This window comes from Macrobrachium nipponense, chromosome 21, assembly GCF_015104395.2.
Source record: "Macrobrachium nipponense isolate FS-2020 chromosome 21, ASM1510439v2, whole genome shotgun sequence".
In the NCBI taxonomy this organism is placed as follows: domain Eukaryota; kingdom Metazoa; phylum Arthropoda; class Malacostraca; order Decapoda; family Palaemonidae; genus Macrobrachium; species Macrobrachium nipponense.
Window position 1 is genome coordinate 25,350,828 of NC_087212.1, and position 20,573 is coordinate 25,371,400.

At 36.4% G+C, this 20,573-nt stretch overlaps 1 long non-coding RNA gene across 1 annotated transcript in view; it reads left to right on the forward strand.

The window, feature by feature from the left end:
* Positions 1–322: 322 nt before the first annotated feature.
* Positions 323–20,573, forward strand: part of LOC135197861 (uncharacterized) — a 111,822-nt gene continuing 91,571 nt past the window's right edge. The window contains exon 1 of the long non-coding RNA XR_010310670.1: positions 323–497. This is a non-coding gene — a long non-coding RNA (uncharacterized LOC135197861). The remainder of the gene's footprint in view (positions 498–20,573) is intronic.

Consider the following 20,573-nt stretch of genomic DNA (forward strand, 5'->3'; position numbering starts at 1 on the left):
ATAAACTTAATTCACTGAAATGTTCTTTAAAATGGTAGTATGGTAGAAAAAAATGAAACCAAGCACGGAAGCCAACTAGCATCACAACTAAAGCAGGAGATGGTAACTAGATTAGGTCTTCCATTTTACGGATATATTAATGAAAATAAGCAAGGATAAAGAAACATTAAGAAATTCAGTATAATTTATGAAATATTTTTATGTATATCAAAATATAATAAAATTAGCAATATACACATTTATTTAGTATTATGTATAGTTCACGGAAACTTATATTGAAATTTTCAAAAGATGTACTCCTCCTTCCCCTGCCAAGTGCCAAGTTGCCAACCCGCCTTGCTCCAAAATGTTCTGAATTTCTTAACAAGAGTGATAGGATCACTAAGTATTTTGAATTGTGTTCGTAGTTACGGTATATTATTGTCAAGCATGAATCTATGAAACTAATGTTACAGAAATACAATAGCCCATGATGGACAGAATTGTGGGAATTGAAGGTAAGGGCTTTTAGTAGTACCTATACACCTAGCTTATAGAAAGAGGTGGAAACTTGTATAGGTAGTTGGCAGCCGCAGGATGGCGGACTAGGCCTACCTATAGCCTATGTATATATGCACTGCCACTAAATGAAAAAAGGAGTAGAATAAAAGTATCCACTAGGTAAATGAAAAAAGGAGAAGAATAAAAGCATCCACTAAATGAAAAAAAAGGAGTAGAATAAAAGCAGTTTTAGCTAAATAAAAAAAAAAAAAAAAAATTGACTACCGATTTGGTAAAAAAGTGAATAGGTATTTCTGAGTCCCGAGTTCGAGCTGGGAAACGCTATCGCCGCCGTTCGGCATAGACTATATATCCTACCCATTTTAAGGCGGGTGTGAAATGTGGTTTATCAGATTTTTCATATTTAACCATGTATTTCGCCGTTGGTGTGTTGTCTAATCCATGACAGGCTACGTACGTTAGGCCTAGGCCTACAACAATGAGTAGGCTAGGGAGGGACCCTGGCGTGAAACGAGGCATTTTTTTTTTTTTAGTGGGGAAGGCGGGAGGGCGAAAAGGAGTGAAACACAGAATGCACAAGGATTTACTTTTCTTTGCTAATCAAATACAGGATAAAACGTGACCTACGGGTACCTGCTCAGAGATAGAGGCTAGCTAAACTTAGAAACCTTTCTCTGATATGACCCCAATGCTACAGTTTCCAACTCGTTCCTCCATTGTTGTTAGGCGAGGGAGCTTGCAACAGTATTTTGGTACCTTTTTTTTCTCTTGCAATATTAGCTACCTATAACTGGTTCACTTAGGTAGATTCTTGGGTGAGCCCTACGCCTGCGAGATGTTCGTTTGACGGACGCTGATTGGCTGGGAGCTGCCTACCTCCTGGTACCAGCTAATCAGTGGCCTCCAAACAAACGTCTCGTAAGCATTTGGCTCATCCAAGAATCTACCTTAAGTGAACCAGCTATAGTTCTCGATAATGGAGTCGTTAGTTCTGTTAAAGTGCCTGTAATATGATTAGGCTTAATCCTAATATCATTGTAAAATCCATCCAAAATTTACTGCTACTAAGATGTATATAGCTAGACAAATATTGTTTGTTTTGGACAAATGTGCAAGGGGCTTCCAGTCAGGTTTTAGTTGTTCCAGTGCATTAGTATGGTTAAGAATGTTTTATTTTTATTTTTCTTTCTTTTGCACCAAGGGTATGCTACTGGTAATATCAGCACCTAGGCCATGCAAAAACTTGATTTTATTCTTCTGTTCTAATTTTTACCAGTTAAGTGGGATTTGGGAATCCAGGAATTGCTTGAAAAAACATCTTTCTCAGTGAAAGCTGCTTTGCTGCAGATGTGTAACTTGTTCTTGGGTTATTCTGGCTGTATTGCAAATTTTCTTACAAACTTTTAGTGTGTATTTTGAATATTGTTGTTCATTACATTAATGATTGGTAGTTTTTATTGGTACCTTATACCATTATTATTGTTTATGGAATTAAAAATATGTATCATTTGTCTGTATTTTAATGTGTGGTTTGAACTTTTCCATGGTTCATTTCGTTAACAATGAGCAGGTATTAAGAAACTAAGGTTTTTGGGTGCTGAAAACACAAAATAAGTAAACATCAGAGATGAATTTAACATAACCATACTTATGGGGTTTGGCCAACTGAATCTAACCAGGGGACTGGCTCCTTCACCTAACATAAATGAGGGCAAGGCTAATTAAAATAGTAGGGTTGCAACCTAACCTAACCCAGCCTAGGGCGCAGGTCCTCAACCTAACCTAACCCAACCCAGCCTAATAGACAGGTCCTCAACCTAACCTAACCTAGCTCACGGCACAGGCCCTCAACCTAACCTAACCCCACTTAGGGCACAGGCCCTCACCTGGTGCATCACTAACATCCATCCCCTCTCCCTCGCCCCCATAACCACCAGTTCATGACCTTTTTGCCAAGTTCAGTGACCAGTCACACTTGCACTAAGGCTCTGTTTTGTATATCTAGAGAAATACAGGTTACTTAAAAATATTTATATTTTTCTGTCAATTGTTATGTATCGCACTTTTTTTCATAATTGCTTCCACATAGATAATGGATTTCAGTACGATATTTAGAAAGATGGGTCATTATGTAGGGATATGCTTGAAGGCTTTTCATCCATCTGGCTGTATTTTAGTATTTTTGTTTAGCTTGCCTTGTCATTGCATTTTCTCATATATGATTGGCAAATGTCCAGTTAACCTTGGTTTAGACCATCGTATGTAGATGTGTATGAAAAGAGATAATTAATCACTGTCTGTCTCACAATGAGTGTCATGCTTACTGTCATTGTAATTCCATTGTTGAAGGAAAGTCAGTAAGAATTAGTATAAAGGTAGACTATCATACGTAGACGTATGAGAGAATATGGTATCTTTTTGTCTGTGATAAGCTTACATTATCATCACAACTCCTCCTATATGATTGAAAGTATTTGTCAAGCTTGGTGCAGTATACTGTACACAAGTAAAATTGTGCATTTGATTGGCTTGAGGGGGAGCTATCTACCTGTATGTTCATTACTGTTTTTGCTATGCTTGCCTTGATATATATCAAGGTAGACCAATTTGGGTGAATGTTAATGACAGATTGTCCATCTGCCTGTCTTTCAGTTTGTATGTCACCTGTCACTTGCAATTTCATCACATGGTTGCATGGATTCCAATCACACTTTTAATAAAATAGGCCAGTGGTTCCCAAACTTGAACATACCAAGGACTCTCTCCCCCCCCCTGATGTGATGAGTTCAGCCAATCAAAAGTTATCATTACTATACCTGGATACCCAGTACAGCATCATACATTTAATTGCATATTCCTTCACAAAGTAAGTATGAGTTCCTTGCACACCAAAGTATTGAGAACACCAACCCCAGGATGATAAAGAATCAATGATGTAATTATTTTTTATTGCATATATTTTTTTATGGAGTTGAAAAAATATTAATTATTTCAGTTTGTCATTGACGCCCAAAGGCCTTCTCCTGGGGGTCTGCTGACCCCAGTTTGGGAACTACTGAAATAGACCATTATACATTGTTGTGTACTTAGGAGAGTTGTCTGTCTTTCTATTTGTTTGTTAGTTCAAAGTTTTTGCCACTTACCTTGCCATTGCATCTTGGATTTTCATTTGTAAGCCCTCCAGCATTTTAAATTAATTTAAATGAAAACGTATGCAAAGGTAGACCATGATTTAAGTTGTGTGTGGAGGGTTGGTTATCTGTCTGTCTGCCCTATTCAGTTTTATGTACATCTTGGAACCATAATACTACCTCTTAAATGGGTATGGTAAGGGGCTTCTATCAAGCTTGGTACAAATGGTGTGCTTGAAGGTAGGTTGTACGTTTTCCCTCCCTTCATTAGTATACTTGTCACACACAAGTTTTTTGGTTGTAACTTTGTACCAAGCTAGGTCACCATGTATAGTAGTTGTAAACAAAGGGAAATCGTGTTTCAGTCTCAGTATGCCTGTCATTCTTACCTTGTCATTAAATTTCTTCCTACACATCAGATAGGATTTCAGTCGAGTTTATTACTGATGTACGTAGATCACTGTATAGATATTCATGAAAGGAGATTCTTCATCTGTATATCAGCGCCTCAGTGGCGTGGTTGGTACGGTCTTTGCCTGCCACCTCGATGGCCGCGAGTTCGAGTCTCAACCATTCCATTTAGGGGTGAGAGATGTGTATTTCTGGTGATAGAAGTTCACTCTCGACGTGGTTCGGAAGTCACGTAAAGCCGTTGGTCCCGTTGCTGAATAACCACTGGTTCCATGCAACGTAAAAATACCATACAAACAAACAAACAAACATCTGTATATCCATCACACTCAATTACCAGGTCAGCTTATCCCTAGGTAGACTATCATTCATAAATTTCTACAAAGCAAAGTCGACAGGGCATTTGTCATCATCACCGCAACTACTTTGCCGTTTAAGGGATTTTATTCTTTGATTAGAAGAGTAGATCATCACTCTTATACAGGCAGCCTCTGGGTTACATCGTTCCGAGTTTACATTGCTTTTCAAATATACATATTCAAACAAAATCGGTTTTTGGCCACAGAGAATATTCCGAGGTTATGTTGTCTTACACTGCAATGGAACAGTAAAAGCACACACAGCTACATTATAAAGTCAAAATTTTAAGGTTTTTGGATGTACACCACATCAGAATGCAAGTAACATACTGTACTGTACTCCTAGAGGATTAAAGATATGACTTTCATAACTTTATTTCTCATTTTATACATTTTTCTTGTGACATTCAGAGTTACAGCACTGCATTGGAACGGAACCCCCAACATAACCCAGACTGCCTGTATGTGTATGAAGAGAAATCGTCCATATTTGGTGGTCAGTCAGTGTACAGTCATGTTTTATCTTATGGATCATAACTTCATCACTTTAAGGGGTTTTTACTTATGCTTGGTACAACTTTGACCTTTATGCATAAATGTGCTTAAAGGGAGATTGTCCATCTATTTCTCTGTGAGTGTGTCTGTCATAGTTACGCTGCACATTTTTAATTTGAGCTGACTTGGGAATGGTGAAATTTTTGTCATGAAACAACACACAGCATTCTTTGTTACCAAATGTCTTAGCTGAGAAAATTGTTTGTAATATCTACCTTTGCAAGAATGCAGTACTTTCATCAGTATTTCATAATTTGGAATGCTGTGAGGTAGAACTTACTAGGGGAACATGTATTGCTTCACTAATACTCACTGCATGGCAGGTCCATAAAGTACTTACTTGTTCAGTGATGATTGCAGTATATATAACCTAATTTCATATTTGAATAACATTGGATTTGCAGCAGATTTAATTGGCTATTGCTTGGTTTCTGGCTTGGCTCGAATTGTATCATGTATAGATACCCTTACTTCTTGGAAAGTACCGAATGACTAAAATGTGCCACACTGCCATTCATTTTTAATTCAATCAGGTATGTAGGATTTCTCTTCCTCCAAGACTTACTTTTTTTAACCTGGAACTTTTTAGTCCCGCTATTCATTGTTATCACTCTCTATCGGACATAGGAAATCCCTTACACCATATACATTTTGCAATTCTGAATAACTGTGACTACATATTGAATTCTTCCTGTTATCTTGTCCGCAGGATCCTTATGGTCACGATTAACTTGGGCTGTAGCTCCAATTGAAAGTTTTCAGGTTTTCAATATTTTTGGCCAAGAACTTGTTTTCAAGAGATTACACTTTATTTCCAGTTTTTATATTGTGTGATGCTCAAGTGACATCAGAGTCGTCAGGACTATAACAAAACTCTTATTTCCGGAAACTGACGAGCATTTTGTGAATGTCATTTTTTTTAATAGAAATTGCTATTCTTTTTGTGACTATCAGGGGCTTTACCTTAAGACATTTTGCGTGCTAAAGTGCAGTATACATTAGTAAATTGTACATAAAGGCTAGGTTTTTTAAAATTTATAGTACAGTGCTGTACTGGTTATACTTCTTTGGATTTATGGGTTTTATTGATAAGGTGTGTTTTTGCATAGGGTTAGGCTAAGTAAATGACAAGGTTTAAGGTAGGGCATACCTGATTTTCCCATTTTAATGTTGCACCCCCTCCCCTTTGATCATAATAGGACATTGTCTAGAGGGTTTACTGTGTTCAAAATGCACTGGAATACCACAACCTTTGATAACCGCGGGCAGGGTTGCTTACAACCATACATCCTCTTCCCACCAAAATTTAAAATTTGATAGCTTATTATTTAGGTTTGTGGGTGATCTACACTTGGGTGGAGAATAGGTGAGGGGCATTTGCTCTGGATGTTAAGCCATGTGTTTTGTACTTTTAAAAAACTTGTACATGTTTATCATTAAAGCATGATTTATCCTGCTGACCTTGTTTGCAAATTTTTTTAAAGTGCCCCATGTGTTAGGAATAGCTACTTTAGTCAGGATGTCCATTTTCCCTCTCCTGATTCTAACTTTCTTTTTCATTTTTTTTTTTTATCATATTTTGTCTTCTTTCCGTAGAGTGTACCCCACACGTTTTACATTTATACCATATGTTACAAGCTATCATATTCTCTTCTTATTGTGTGTTTTTTGTTTGTTTATTGCAGTTTGAAATTCAGTGCACCATTCTATTTTTTTTTGTATACTTATCGATTCCGGTTGAATAACCTTAATCAGCTGCGGATGTCATAGGAAATGAGGCATTAAGTACAAAAATTATTGCTTTCCCTTGCTGACCGCTAGTAATAAATGATTGAACGCTAAAGAAGATGACAGGGTTCCTGATTTGGTGGACTGATCAGGCGGGTTGAATGTCGACTTTCATTAATTGCTATATTTTAGGTGCCGATGACCATAGTTGTTGTGACTCCCGTTTACAGAAAGCAATCATTCAATCGGTTCCACAAAGTGGTCTTCACTATTATACTATAATGAATTACATGACTTAATTTTATTTACCTGATAAGTTACAGATCTAAATTGATTTTTTTTTCAATACATGGAAGGGAGAAAGATTTTAATGCATGAATAGCCTTTGATTCTGAAGAATTAACCAAACTACAGGAACGTTGGAGGCTGTATTGTTTCTTTTTAAGTCTTCCTTCTCCGAATTGATTAAAGTCATTCAGTTCTATCTGTTTCTTATGGAAATGGGATGAAATCAATTTGGTAATGGAGTGTGCAAGAGACAGGCCGTTTTTCTGTAATTCATATGTAATTGTGCCATATATATGATGATTTCTAAACATGCATTTATCTTGTGTTGTGTTTGCATTTCACAATGAAGTCTTTTAACTAGGTTGTCCTCGTAGTTATAATTGGTAAATTGATGGTTGTCCTCCTAGTCACAATTCGTAAATTGATGCCATGATATTAGAAGAGAGACCTGCCTTTTATCCCAGTCGTAACCGGTGAAGTGACAAATCAAACTGTAGGCTTTCGGAACATATAATTCAGCGAGAGTAAGTAACGCAGAATGTACAGTGTTTTGGAATTACAGGCTGCAGGCCGTTGTTCGCTTTCATTCCAGTTAATGTAATTAAACTAATTTATGTGATTTATGTTAATGGCAGGAAATGTATTTCATTATTTTTTAGCCACTGTTACTGAATTTGTGTGGAAATAATGGCAGCGCTACCGACTTGGCTCACTGTAGTATATGCAGTAGAAACAGTATTTGTATTTTGATAACTTTAATGTAAGTGATTGTTTTTTTAAGCGTGGCTTATGAATTTGCGAAGCAATTCTTCGTAGTCATTTTAGTCAGTGATAATTCCACCACGATACTGGAAGGTTTGGGCACTCTGGTTATCTAGACCACTTTAAAAAGTTAAGAAACTCAGAGTAGGCCAAGTCTGAAGTGGAGGGTCCTTTAATTAAAATTCAGTACCACATACTAGGTTCGAAGCCTTCCGACGACAGGAATGGGCTTTGTACAGGGAAAGACGTGCAGATTTATGTGTACTGTATTACTTTTCATTTATTTAGAAAGGTATTTTCGGCGAGAAATGAGTTTGGACCACAGTTTTTATTTGCCAGCAAAAGAATGAAGTAATTTGGTTTTATCAGGTGGTAGCAGTAATTACATAATTGTAAATACCAGGAAATTTTGTTCTCTTAGTTTCTGATATCTGTGATTATAATAACTAATTTCGGAAGGGTCAGGCTCATTCCATATCTCTATCTGTCCCGTTATGATGTTATGGTGCTAATTTGGCTTGTTATCTACGTGTCACCCACTTCGAGATGCTAGTACTAATCATAGCGGAAGCTCCTTGGGACGCCGTGTATAGTAATAAGCCCCTCTGGGATCAACTATTATATACTCCCATTTTTGAATTGTGTGGTCGATAACTTGTTATTTATATAAATAAACGATATCTTCGTGCGGCCGTCAACTTCACAGTTACCAGACGGTGTTCAGTACTAACACCTCGGAGTAGGTGACGCGTAGATAATCACAAGCCAAAGTGTCCCCCCTTAACCGCCCCCCCCCCCTTTTTTTTCCCCAAGTTCTCGGCAAGAGAAGGGCATTAGTTTATAAATTTAAACTTTGCTTCGATCTTGCTCTCATTCACCGTAGTTTTTTCTATTGATACCGGGAGCCTAAAACCTTTTAGTAGTGCAGTCACACTATTTAATACATTGAATAACTGCAGGTCATTGAAAACACGCCATCAGCCTGACCATCTCGGTGGTGAAATAAATGGGCAGGAAATGTCTCCGATCTCGGTGTTGTAAACATGATCTTATATTGGAAATGTATAAGGTATATTTGGGTAAATGAGAACTGCGTACTGTCTATCGAAGGTGGGTGGGAATCATAATTGCATAGGTTTATCGATTAACGGAAAACGTGATCAGGCAACTCTATCCGGTCATGGATGAACGTAAAAGAATTTTTTTTCTAGTGGGGCACCGAGATTGAAATGTGGATATCTGCGTTTGGGGACAAAAGAAAATTTACCGGTTTATATTCCTCTCTCTCTCTCTCTCTCTCTCTCTCTCTCTCTCTCGGGGGACAAAGTCATTCTTTGGATGAGCGCCCTACTGATGTTCCTGCAAAATTTAAATCCAAGCATAAATTTGGCGGAGCTGGAATTCCCCGAGTTTTGTAACTCTGTTATGTGTAATTTAGCAGTGCTCTCCTTATTTCATCTTGGGTCAACGAAGCGGAAGGCGAAAATGGGTCACATTTGTTCATTCACCCGTTCTGAAAAGTCCGAGATAACCTACTGTCTGCCACTTTTATTTTCATTATTTTTGTTCTTCGTCTTTTTTTTTCCTGTCTTATGTGCAATATTTTTCTCATTTTCCTGCTTCTTTAATTTTCTTTCTTGGAACAGAGTGGAATATTGCCCCCTATTTTTTGTTTTGTTTTATAAGTGACCGCAGCGTTTGCTGTCGGGCAGTGATGTGTGTGATTGTTGCGTTTGTTATTTAGTCCCTCTATCCTCTAATCCCCGTAACCTTTGGTCTCTGCGTCAGATTTTCACTATACATTATATAGAACAAAAAGGAAAATAGTCGAATGTTCAATAATCGGATATTGGCATGGCCGGTGGAAAATTATCGTTAAAAGTAGGGGTGTTGTGTATTTGTTCCTTGTTTTTTGTTGGTGTTGTTTATGTCTGCTATAACAGTTTTTTTTTTTTTAAACTTGTGCCAATATTTGTGTCGCGTTTATTCTACAAAGGATATTTCCATTTTCAGCACTCCACATATTACCTTCTTGTATTTTATGTTTACTGATGTTTTCATATAGTATGAAGTTATATGTTACTGAGATTTTTTTTTGATTCGTTTCCAGACTTTTTACCCCAAGTAACTTAATTTAAAAGGTCAACAAGATTTTAAGCGCAGCTGGGCAATGCTAGGGGAACGGTAGCGCCACAGTGCTGCTTACGTCTTTGCAGCTCTCCTTCACCAAAAGAGTTTTAGGCATTTTAAATTAATTCCAGTCCAGCTAAAGCCACTGAATAGATTTCATTCATATTTATATGATGGGGTCATCTCAAGCTGAGTTCTAGTCCATCTGTGACACCAGTTCTCTACATGTCCAGTAGTTTTATAATAATAATAATAATAATAATAATAATAATAATAATATTGCTTGGTGGGATCTTAATAATTTGACTTTCTTATTGTACTTTTGCCCCATGATTTGTTCCTGAACATTTTGGAGTTTATCCGATTACATCAATTTCTTCCCAGATGTTTTGAGATGTTAGTTATAAGAAGGTTTCCCCACAAAATAGAAAATTGTTTTTTTTTTAAGCTGTATATTTGCAAAGCCATCACGCCGAAACCTTCCTATCTATAGTCAGAATGGAGCTAAGCTTGGGGGTTGATGCATATTCCCCCCAAAAATTGCAGAAAACATTTGATTTTTGGGCGTGGCTGCAGAATTGTCAACCGCAAATTCAGCAGAAGGTTATGAGGTAAGACTGCAGGAAAATTTAATTTTATTTTTCATTTCAAAGTTATTGGTCATAAATGGCATCTCGCCATTTTTGCAGTTGGTCGATGACGGTAGGATTCTGTCCAAATCCGTGTACTTTGGCACTAGAGAGTTATAGATTCATTATCAAAGTGTTAAATTTTAAAAGTTTGTCTTTTTCAGTTTATTTTTTTGGGGGAGGGAAAAATTATGTTATACCCCACTGTTTTACATGTGCAGTTCCTGTAGTTGGAATTTGTAATTCCAACGGATGGGTTTTTAAGTTTGCTGCAAAATTTCCAGTTCCTGTCCATTTTGCTGTTTTTGTTGTTCTTTTCAAAAGTCGTTCTGCTGACATATTTAGTAGTGGGGACCTCATAACAAATACAGGATGTTCCTGAAGTAGTTTTGAGTTCATAGAAATGAAGCCCATTATTAATTGTATAACCTGTTGTACAAGTGATAATGAGGTTTTAATTAATTTCTGCTTTAGAGAGTTGACCTTACAAGGGATGCAAATCAAAATTTCGTTAATGAGCTAAAAATGTCAGAGTTACCATTGCGATTTCCATTCGAAAATCCCTGCGATTACATACGAGAACGTTGGCGTCATTCACCCGAATGCAGACTGAAGGAAAGAATTCCGGTAATGAACTGGTTATGGGATTTTTCGTGCCCCAGTTGACTCCATGTGTATTGAAACGTCGTTTCGTTATATGAGAAGAAAAGAATAAATGTTAATTATGTATGTTTCGTATTTTCACTGAAAAGAAGGTGGTTATTCGAATCAGTAACGTTGTAATGTAATGTACAATACCGAAGTACAGAGGGCTGTGTAGAATTATTACACTACAGTACCTGGCAAGGTAGAGACTTCTACAAGCTATCATGCTTTGTTCGTTGAAGGTGTATTTTGCAGTTTCGCTCATAATTTATGGTAGCACGTTTGCAATATTTATTGATAAAACCTAACGTCAATGCGTGTGCTTAGACTCTTTTAGATCGGTCTTAGGTGTGACGGAAAGGACTTATGTGAATATCATTATGATTGTGTTACCCATATCTTTTACTATTGTAATTCAAGTAACAATTTGGTAATTTGTATGTAACACTCAGTTTCGTCATTGGAATTATGTTTTAGGTTTTCTTCAGAATTTACAGTCCAAGGGAACAGTCTTATCATATTTTGACACGTAACAGAGTCGAGCTGGATCCAGGATTTTTACATAACATTGTCTCTGATGTTTTGAAGAAAAAGTTACTTCTTTTTGTGAAGAAAAATGTAATTGACTCAGGATATTTAGGTAGTCGTGCTAATTGCGTTTTTGTAACTGACAAAAGACTTGCAGATTGTACTTTCTAACGTAGGTCGTTCTGGGATGTAGTTGCTGCTGTTCATAGGATCTACTTTGTATCGTTTCATACTTGTTAGCCTTACAACAACTGTTCCAGGGAACATTTAATTTTTGGAAGACATGCTTTTTCTAGATCCCAAAACTTTGATATTAGGAGTACAGTTTTGAAGGATAGGTAGGTCAGAATTTTATGCTTTTGATACATCGAAAACTGCAGTTCCCAACAATTCCTCGTTTTGATAGTATCATCATCATCATCATCAGCCGTTGCTAGTCCACTGCAGGACAAAGATCTCAGACATATCCTTCCACTTCCGTCTGTTTATGGTCTTTCTGTGCTAGTCTTTACCCACCATCCTTCCACTTCCGTCTGTTTATGGTCTTTCTGTGCTAGTCTTTACCCGCAAATTTTCTTAGCTCGTCAATCCATCGTCTACCCTTCATTCCCCTGCTTCGTATGCAATCTCGAGGGACCCATTCTGGGATTTTTGTCCATCTGTTATCTGGCATTCTCATTATATGTCCTGCCCACGTCCATTTCTGTCTCTTACTTGTTATAATATCCTCAACTTCAGTTTGTTCTCGTATCCATGTTACACCTTTTCTGTCTGTTAGTGTTATTCCCATCATTGTTTTTTCCAAAGCTCTTTGAGTTGTAGCTAGCTAATGTTCTAAGGCTTTAGTAAGGCTCCAAAATTCTGATAGTATACGTATAATCAAAGGGCTGTAAGTGCATTTTGGATATTATTTGACTGGATATTTAAACAGGTCAGATTTCATATCAGAATGATAACAGAAGAACTAGTTCCCTAGAGGCCTTTTATGAGGATTTCACCCACCAAGAGTCCTGAACATTTAAAATTTGAAAATGGCAATCCACCACACCCTTATATATAACACTTGCTACTTTTCGTTCCACATCACTATTTCGAAAATAGTATTACTATTAGATATAAGGGGAGACTTGCTTATCCAAATTCCAAACCCAGTTGAGCTTGTAAATAGTGCCTGTCCGGAACTTCTATCAGATAAACGTCACCTCTAGTATTTCTAGTTTCGACATTATATATCCGTGGTTTGATCCTGTTTATTTTGATGATAACGTTTCAATCTTGCTGCTAGGTTAGAATCTAAGCAGTTTTAAGTAAATGAGAATGTGGAGCCGTTTTGAGGACAATGTTTTAATGAATACGTTCCCCTCTTGGGATCTGAAGCTTAGGGAATTTTACGACATTACCATAACCAAATCAGGATTCAGCGTGTTCAGATTGCATTACTTCGGAACCAGAAAAATAATTGGTTAGAATATTTCACTACTTAAGACTAATATTGGAAATAGTACCAGACAAGTATACTCATTATTTTAGTGTGATAACCAACGAAAGGGTCAGTGAATTTTGAGACCTAACCTCCTTACGCCTTGAGACTACCCATTTTGGAGAGAAAGCCATGGTACATAGTAATCAGGTGTAGTACATGGTTAAACATTCCTGCAGGACAGGTGCTTAAGTCCTTTAATTTTAAAAAAGGTAGGTTTTAAGTTGGAATTTGGGCTCTATTTTATTCATTTAAGGCCTTGCTTGAGGATTGTAGCAACTAGAGATTTTTCTAAATAGAGAACGTTTCTGTCACCTAAGTTTTGTCAATTTCGAAAAAGAAGAGTGACCATTACTTCCGCTTCATCAGAGTTCGCTTTTGTGAGTGGTACACAACAGCCACCGTATGGTGTTTGGCAACTGTCCACTAGGTTTTTAGCTACTAAAGGTAAACAGAATACAAATTCGTTTGGAGTTGTAGTTGTAGTAACTAGTTGGTTTGATCAAAGTTCGTATGTGAATGCAGGGGTAATTAAGAATTTGCAAGAAGTTTGCAGCTTGGCCCAAAGCGTGTTGAGACGATTTAATACCCAATCCACTATACCTCTGGACTAGCTTACCTTCAAGGGGATTCGAAAGTATAGAAACAACGCTAGACAGTGACTGGCTTTTGAGCCTGATATTAAGGTAGCGCTGTGGTTAAAGTCACTTTCTATCTTTGTTCCTCAACCAGGCAGAAGTTTGAATCCTGTCGGAGAAGGAGCACGTAACTGAGTCCTCTTGGGTGTAAGTTAATCCCCAGGTAAAGTGAATTTGATATTAAAGGATATTTGTAATTTTGATATTTGACAAAAATTATGTTATATATATATATATATATATATATATATATATATATATATATATATATATATATATATATATATATTATATATATATATAGATAGATAGATAGATAGATAGATAAATAGATGGATATACATATATAGATATATATTAGATATACATATATAGATATACTATGATATATATATTATTATATATATATATATATATATATATATATATATATATATATATATATATATATATATATAGATACATAGAGAGAGAGAGAGAGAGAATGTAATATAATGAATGCATAACGGGTGTTCAGTTTATATCAACTCTTAGGAAAAGGTCAGCAGATCCCTTGCAAAATTGAATTGAATTGGATAACCCGGATCTTTGAAAATAGTTTTTCGTGATGAATTACTAAGAAGCATATTTTACTGTGGCACTTGGAATTTGTAGAATTATGCCAAAATGGTACTTAGATGCTTTCAAATCCTCTTAACAGTTGCTTTAGTATGTGTAGATAGACAGTTTTTCAAGATTTTCATAAGACCTTGACAGAATTACCGATGAATTATAGAAAATTCAGTTTTATTCCACAGTATCCTACAAGTAATCCCATGTGCCTGGTAAATCTGAATCTATAAGCCGTCTCGCTACTGCTAAGAACTTAAATGTTCTGGGGGCAAATTTGAGATCTTTTATTGGTCATTTGTTTATAGTCGCTGTTCTGAAGTATTTCAAATGTTGGTTATAGGTCGTAGATTATTTGATTTGATTTAAGACTAACGACTGGTCGGATGTTTTCAAATGAATATTGATCCTGACTTTTATATCGAATTGCGAGAACGGGCTCCTAAGAGTAAAGGGTTTTGATGATCATAACTAATTTCCATCAGAATAAAAAGATGAGTTGTTGTTGACATGCTTCGCCATGTGCTCAGCTTGAGTGAATCACGCTATGAATCACACGTGATTCATCGCATTTACGATTACGATGGTGAGCAGAGACGTGCACGAGTAGCCGTGCGACGCGTAGAAAGTCTTTTCAGTTGTCTCAGGACGGGAGAATTAGGGACGAATTGACTCATGTTTTTGAAGGGAAAATTTGGACGATAAATTAGCTTAAATATTGAAGAGTGCTTTTTATTACTCATTTTTTGCAATTTGGTTACTTTTAGTCGAATGTTTTTTTATTTTTACATTTTCACCTTGGATCTTTGTGCAGAACAAGAACACCACTTTAATTTTTCATTTGTTTTTTTGTATTTACAACTCAGTTTTACACGTTGTTGCCGTGTGACTGCATAAAACCTACCTCCTTTATTCTCGTATGTTTTTCGAAAATAGGAAAACCTCAGCGATCCGAGCATTTAGCTGCATGGCCAAATACACCTTAATCATTGCACACGAATATTGTGGTCCCATCGTCATTCTTGTCTGGCTCAAGCTAGGTGTCGCCGTTCGCACAACACAGCAGGCGATAGTTTATCCCCTTTTTTCCGTCACCGAGCTTAGGCAATTTCATGCTAGTCGGTGTTTTAATGTAGGGTGAAGTGCGGATGGAAAGAGTGTGTGTGTGTCTTCTTTTTTTTCTTTTTTTTCATTGCTTACTCTGTGTGAAATGGTGAAAATTGTCATTCATCGAAGTTAGCCCAAAACAAGAAATGCATGCAAAAAATGTAGAAGTTCAGCTGTGTATTAACTGGTGAAACCTGATAAAGGAATATTGGATGCGATATGTACATTTTTTTTTCCCAGCAGCAAAGCCTCCCCCCCCCTACCCCACCCCCACCCCCACCCCACCCCAACTTCCCTCTTCCTCCAAGAGTCTGCAGAGCGTGGTAGTGTGTGTTTGGCTTGGATTAGGAAAAACAGTTGAAGGAAGAGGCAGAAGATGGAAGACAAATTTGAACAGTTAATTTTTTGCACCATCTTTACATTTGTTTTCTCATTATTACATATGCCTGTACCGTTGTATCAGAAGTCTGTTTGTCAACCAGTATTTTCCCTAATTTTTATTAATCCCCTTTCTTTGGAAATCGTACAGTCAATCTTAAATTGAGACAGTTGATTACGGCAGGTTGTCACGTGATTTGCAGCGCCATTATACAATATATTCTCTTGATAGAAGTTATTGTTAGGGTTTGGGGCAAATTTGTCGTCGCAGCAAACTGAAAACAGAACTAAGGAATGGCGTGCTGGGCGATATTTTGTTATTCGGGTTTGATTTTTTCGAAGGAAATGTTAGTTTCTTGTTCAGTTGTGTCTTTCGCATAATAAGCTTTTCATGATTTCTCTTTCCCTTTCTCATTATATATATATATATATATATATATATATATAAATAGTGTATATATATATATATATATATATATATATATATATATATATATATATAAGTTGTCTGCTAAGTAAAGGACGTTGAGTCGAAAGATCTTGCAGCTACGTTGTTTATCTTTCCTTCGTGGCTTATACCTTTATTTATGCATTTATCACGTTCCAAATTTTCGTGATTCAGTTATATATATATATATATATATATATATATATATATATATATATATATATATATACACACACACAAAATCTGTTTAGGTATTTTTGTCAACATTGAGCCTAGCCCTTGACAGTGAGTGTGCCCAGAGAAAAAATAACACATTACCAATTGTCAAATTCATACTTAACTGCCGAATCATCGATGAACCCCTGAGCATTAAAACTTCTGCATCATTAGCCAATTCATACGCCTACACAGAAGGCTTATCAGCAGAGATATGTATTTACCGTCCCCACAGGCTGCACTACTCAAGTACACCCCCAATTCATGGATGTTAAAGCCCTTCCCTTGCAATAACTCTCACCCTCTGTGGCGTGATCTGTATGGTCTTGGCCTGCCGCCTCGGTGGCCGCGAGTTCGATTCTCGGGCATTCCATTGAGGTGTGAGAGATGTGTATTTCTGGTGATAGAAGTTCACTCGACGTGGTTCGGAAGTCACGTAAAGCCGTTGGTCCCGTTGCTGAATAACCACTGGTTCCATGCAACGTAAAAACACCATACAAACAAACCCTAAATATCCACCTTCTTCTAGGTCTTCATTTCCTCCTTTCCTAACACTTCCGAATTACAGACTTTTCATTAACCTGACATTGTACATTCTTTCTAGGTGGTCGAATCATCTTGGTACTCCGATCCATCCTGTTACTGGTACCGCATGCATGTTACAGTGGGAACGCTCCTTAGGCTTCTTAACTTTATTTCCGTAAGGAGTTCCGAGAATGAGGTCTCCGTAAAAGGTGACATTCAATGAAATGACTACAAAATATCAATTGCCAGCCTCAAATCCATAACATTGCAAGTAATACCTTTTAATTACTGTAGCTAAATAAAAAAACTTTCCAAAACCCGAAAACCATAAGCATTAATAGGGTTTCTAATTAATTCGCACATATTGCTACACAATGAAACCAGTAATAATAACCACAGTGTATGGGTTCACCACACATCTTGCTACATAAATGAAACCATTGATACTAACCACAGTGTGTGGGTCCACCTAAATATTTAAGAGCATGGAAGTAGTAATTGTCCAGGCCGCAGATGCTACGACTGCTCAAGTTGAATGGATGCAACACCTAAGATAAGTTGCAGATGCAGTCGAAGTCGATGTACACCAACTCTCGTCCAGTCCACGTGCCTAATAAATTCAAAAGTCCTTTTTAGATGAGGTCCGACCGGTACGTCTTGTGAACTGCTCCTCCAAGGCTACACAGTAAATAACTTTGAGGACGGCTTTCCTCAACTAAGCAATCATCACCGTCAAAATACAGCTTCTTTGATCTGGCAATTACCTAATGAGCTAGTACTGAGAAATTGCTCTGTAGCATCCAAGCCAAGAAGCCTCAAAACTATGAATATTACACATCCTTTCACCTACGCTAACCGTTTTACCACTTCTATGGGCTATATCCACATTTCTCAACCTATCAATTCTTACTCCAAATATGCTACGTAAATAGTTCATTGCAGCAGCTTAGCTTTTAACTTTTTATTTTCCATCTGCATCCAACATCCACACTATTATAAATTAGAGTCGGCCTAACAATACCCATGTAACTTCCAACCTTTGCTTTACAGACCATTCAGTCTTCTCAATTTTTGCACGTACCCAAATTTTTTCTTTCACCTTTGCAGCTGTGGTTCGCCTCTTTTCCCTAACTACCATCAGCTCTTAGGATTAACTTAATTATAACTATATATATATATATATATATATATATATATATATATATATATATATATACATAGTTGAAAATAATGGCTGATTCAGCTGCGTTAATTTTGTACTGGACTTTCTCAAGTCTCCTTATTGATTTTTCAGTATTGCTTTGACTGGCAAGCAATGTGCCAATGGACGACATGTTTTTGACATGTCCTCCTTTAGCCCATTGCTTGCCAGTCTAAGCAATCCTGAAAATTCAACCATAAGGAGACTTGAGAAAGCCCTGTATAAAATTAACGCAGCTGAATCAGCCATTATTTTCAACAGAAGTTGTTTAAAAGAATGTCTGCTACCCAATTATGTATATATATATATATATAATATCCAAAAAGGAAGTGCATTGCATGGGCTGCAGTTGATTTAATGTACCCAGTCAGTGAGGTGTACTTCAGATCGATAGTTCTCTTTTGAATTCAACTTATTTCCATGGTAGAATGAATTTGATGTTAATGGGAGGGCCTGTTTTACTTTATATATGTATATATATATATATATATATATATATATATATATATATATATATATATATGAATTCAGGAATGCCGAAGACACATGGATGTTTCAAAAGGTTTATTCATTGAGATACGTTTCGCACATGACTATGTGCATCATCAGTCTGAAAATGACAAAATAATAACATTAAAAATACACAGGATTCTTAAAATGATAATTCAAAACATTAAAAGACTAAAAATAAGAAGCAAAGTAAAAACAACTGCTGTTACACCAATCTTCAGGTACAAAGGAAGAAGATAGAATGACCAAAGATTGAAGCATACATAAGTTTTTTCGGAACATTAAAAACCGGTGTGGCAGGATGAAAATAATTAGTTAAAAGTTTGTTGATGATTCTAAAAACTAGATCCTTGGGAAATGAATTTTGTTGAAAAAAAGTGGTTAAAAATTAAATCTCCTTATGAAATATGGCCCAACTGGACGAGTATCTAAGAGCCCTATACACTTAAGTATAGATGGTATTCAATTTAAAACTGGTTTGGCAAGGACTGTAGAAATTATTTGCAAGACCTGTATAAGTTTTCTTTCTGTAGACGGCAGTAGTAAAAACAGAATTAACTCTCGTGATTAAAACATCTAAAAACGGTAAACTATTATCTTTCTCCAATTCCATAGTAAAATTAATGTTAGGGTGTTGCTGATTAATAAAATCTAAAAACTGGGTGGCCTGGCCCTGTTACTTAAAAAGAACAAAGGTATCGTCTACATACCTTCTGTAAAACAATGGTTTAAAAGACGACGGACAACAATCTAAAAATTTTTGTTCTAAAAAATGACATAAAAAAATGTGCAAAAAAAGGTTCTAATGGAGAACCCATAGCAACACCATCTACCTGAGAATACAATTTTTGATTAAAAATAAACATAGAATCTTGCACAGCAAGTTCTAGAAGTTGTTTAAAAAGAGACCTAGTAAAACCATGAAATGTAAAATTGCCATCTAGGAAAACCTTGTTTAAAATAATCACTATAGTCTCGTCAAAGAATCCTGTGTATTTTTAGTATTTTTAATGTTATTATTTTGTCATTTTCAGACTGATGATGCACATAGTCATGTGCGAAACGTTTCTCAATGAATAAATCTTTTAAAACATCCATGTGTCTTCGGCATTCCTGAATTGATGTTTGAAGATTATATTGCAGATAGTATATATATTATATATATATATATATATATATTATATATATATATATATATATATATACTCTTATTGTGTATGTATTTATTCAGTTGGAGAATACATACGGTTCTCTCTGATAGGGAGAGAACCGTAAATTTGGAAGTTATATATCTCGAGATTTATTGGAGGTACTGACGACTCCATCATTTTTACGAGCTTTCAAAGTTTGCACTAGATTTGAAGCTTAGTGGAGGCAATTTTTTCCCCTAATCGCCTTTAGCTGGAACTCTGCCGTGTCTCTTATTTTTATGAAATATTTCTTTTGATTTTGACCTCGGCTGTAAATTGCATTTATGCCATTTTGACGGATGCTGGTTCTATGATCATAAAAAGTTGAGAGTGGTGGGAGTTCACCGAGTTGTCCACGTCAGTCTGTTTCCTATTTTTTTTCTACTTTTCTTTTGCTTCATCGTTGTTGATACAAAGTGATTTTTCTGCTGCGGAAATGTTGTTCATTATCTTCGGGATATTTAATTGACAGACTACAGACAGACTTAACATCTCTAGATTAGGGATTGGTAAGGAATATCTTAAGAGTCCCAGTTCATTAACATCTTGAAGCCTTGGACCAATGTATTTATCGATACCGTAATGACTGTTTGTGCTCATGGAA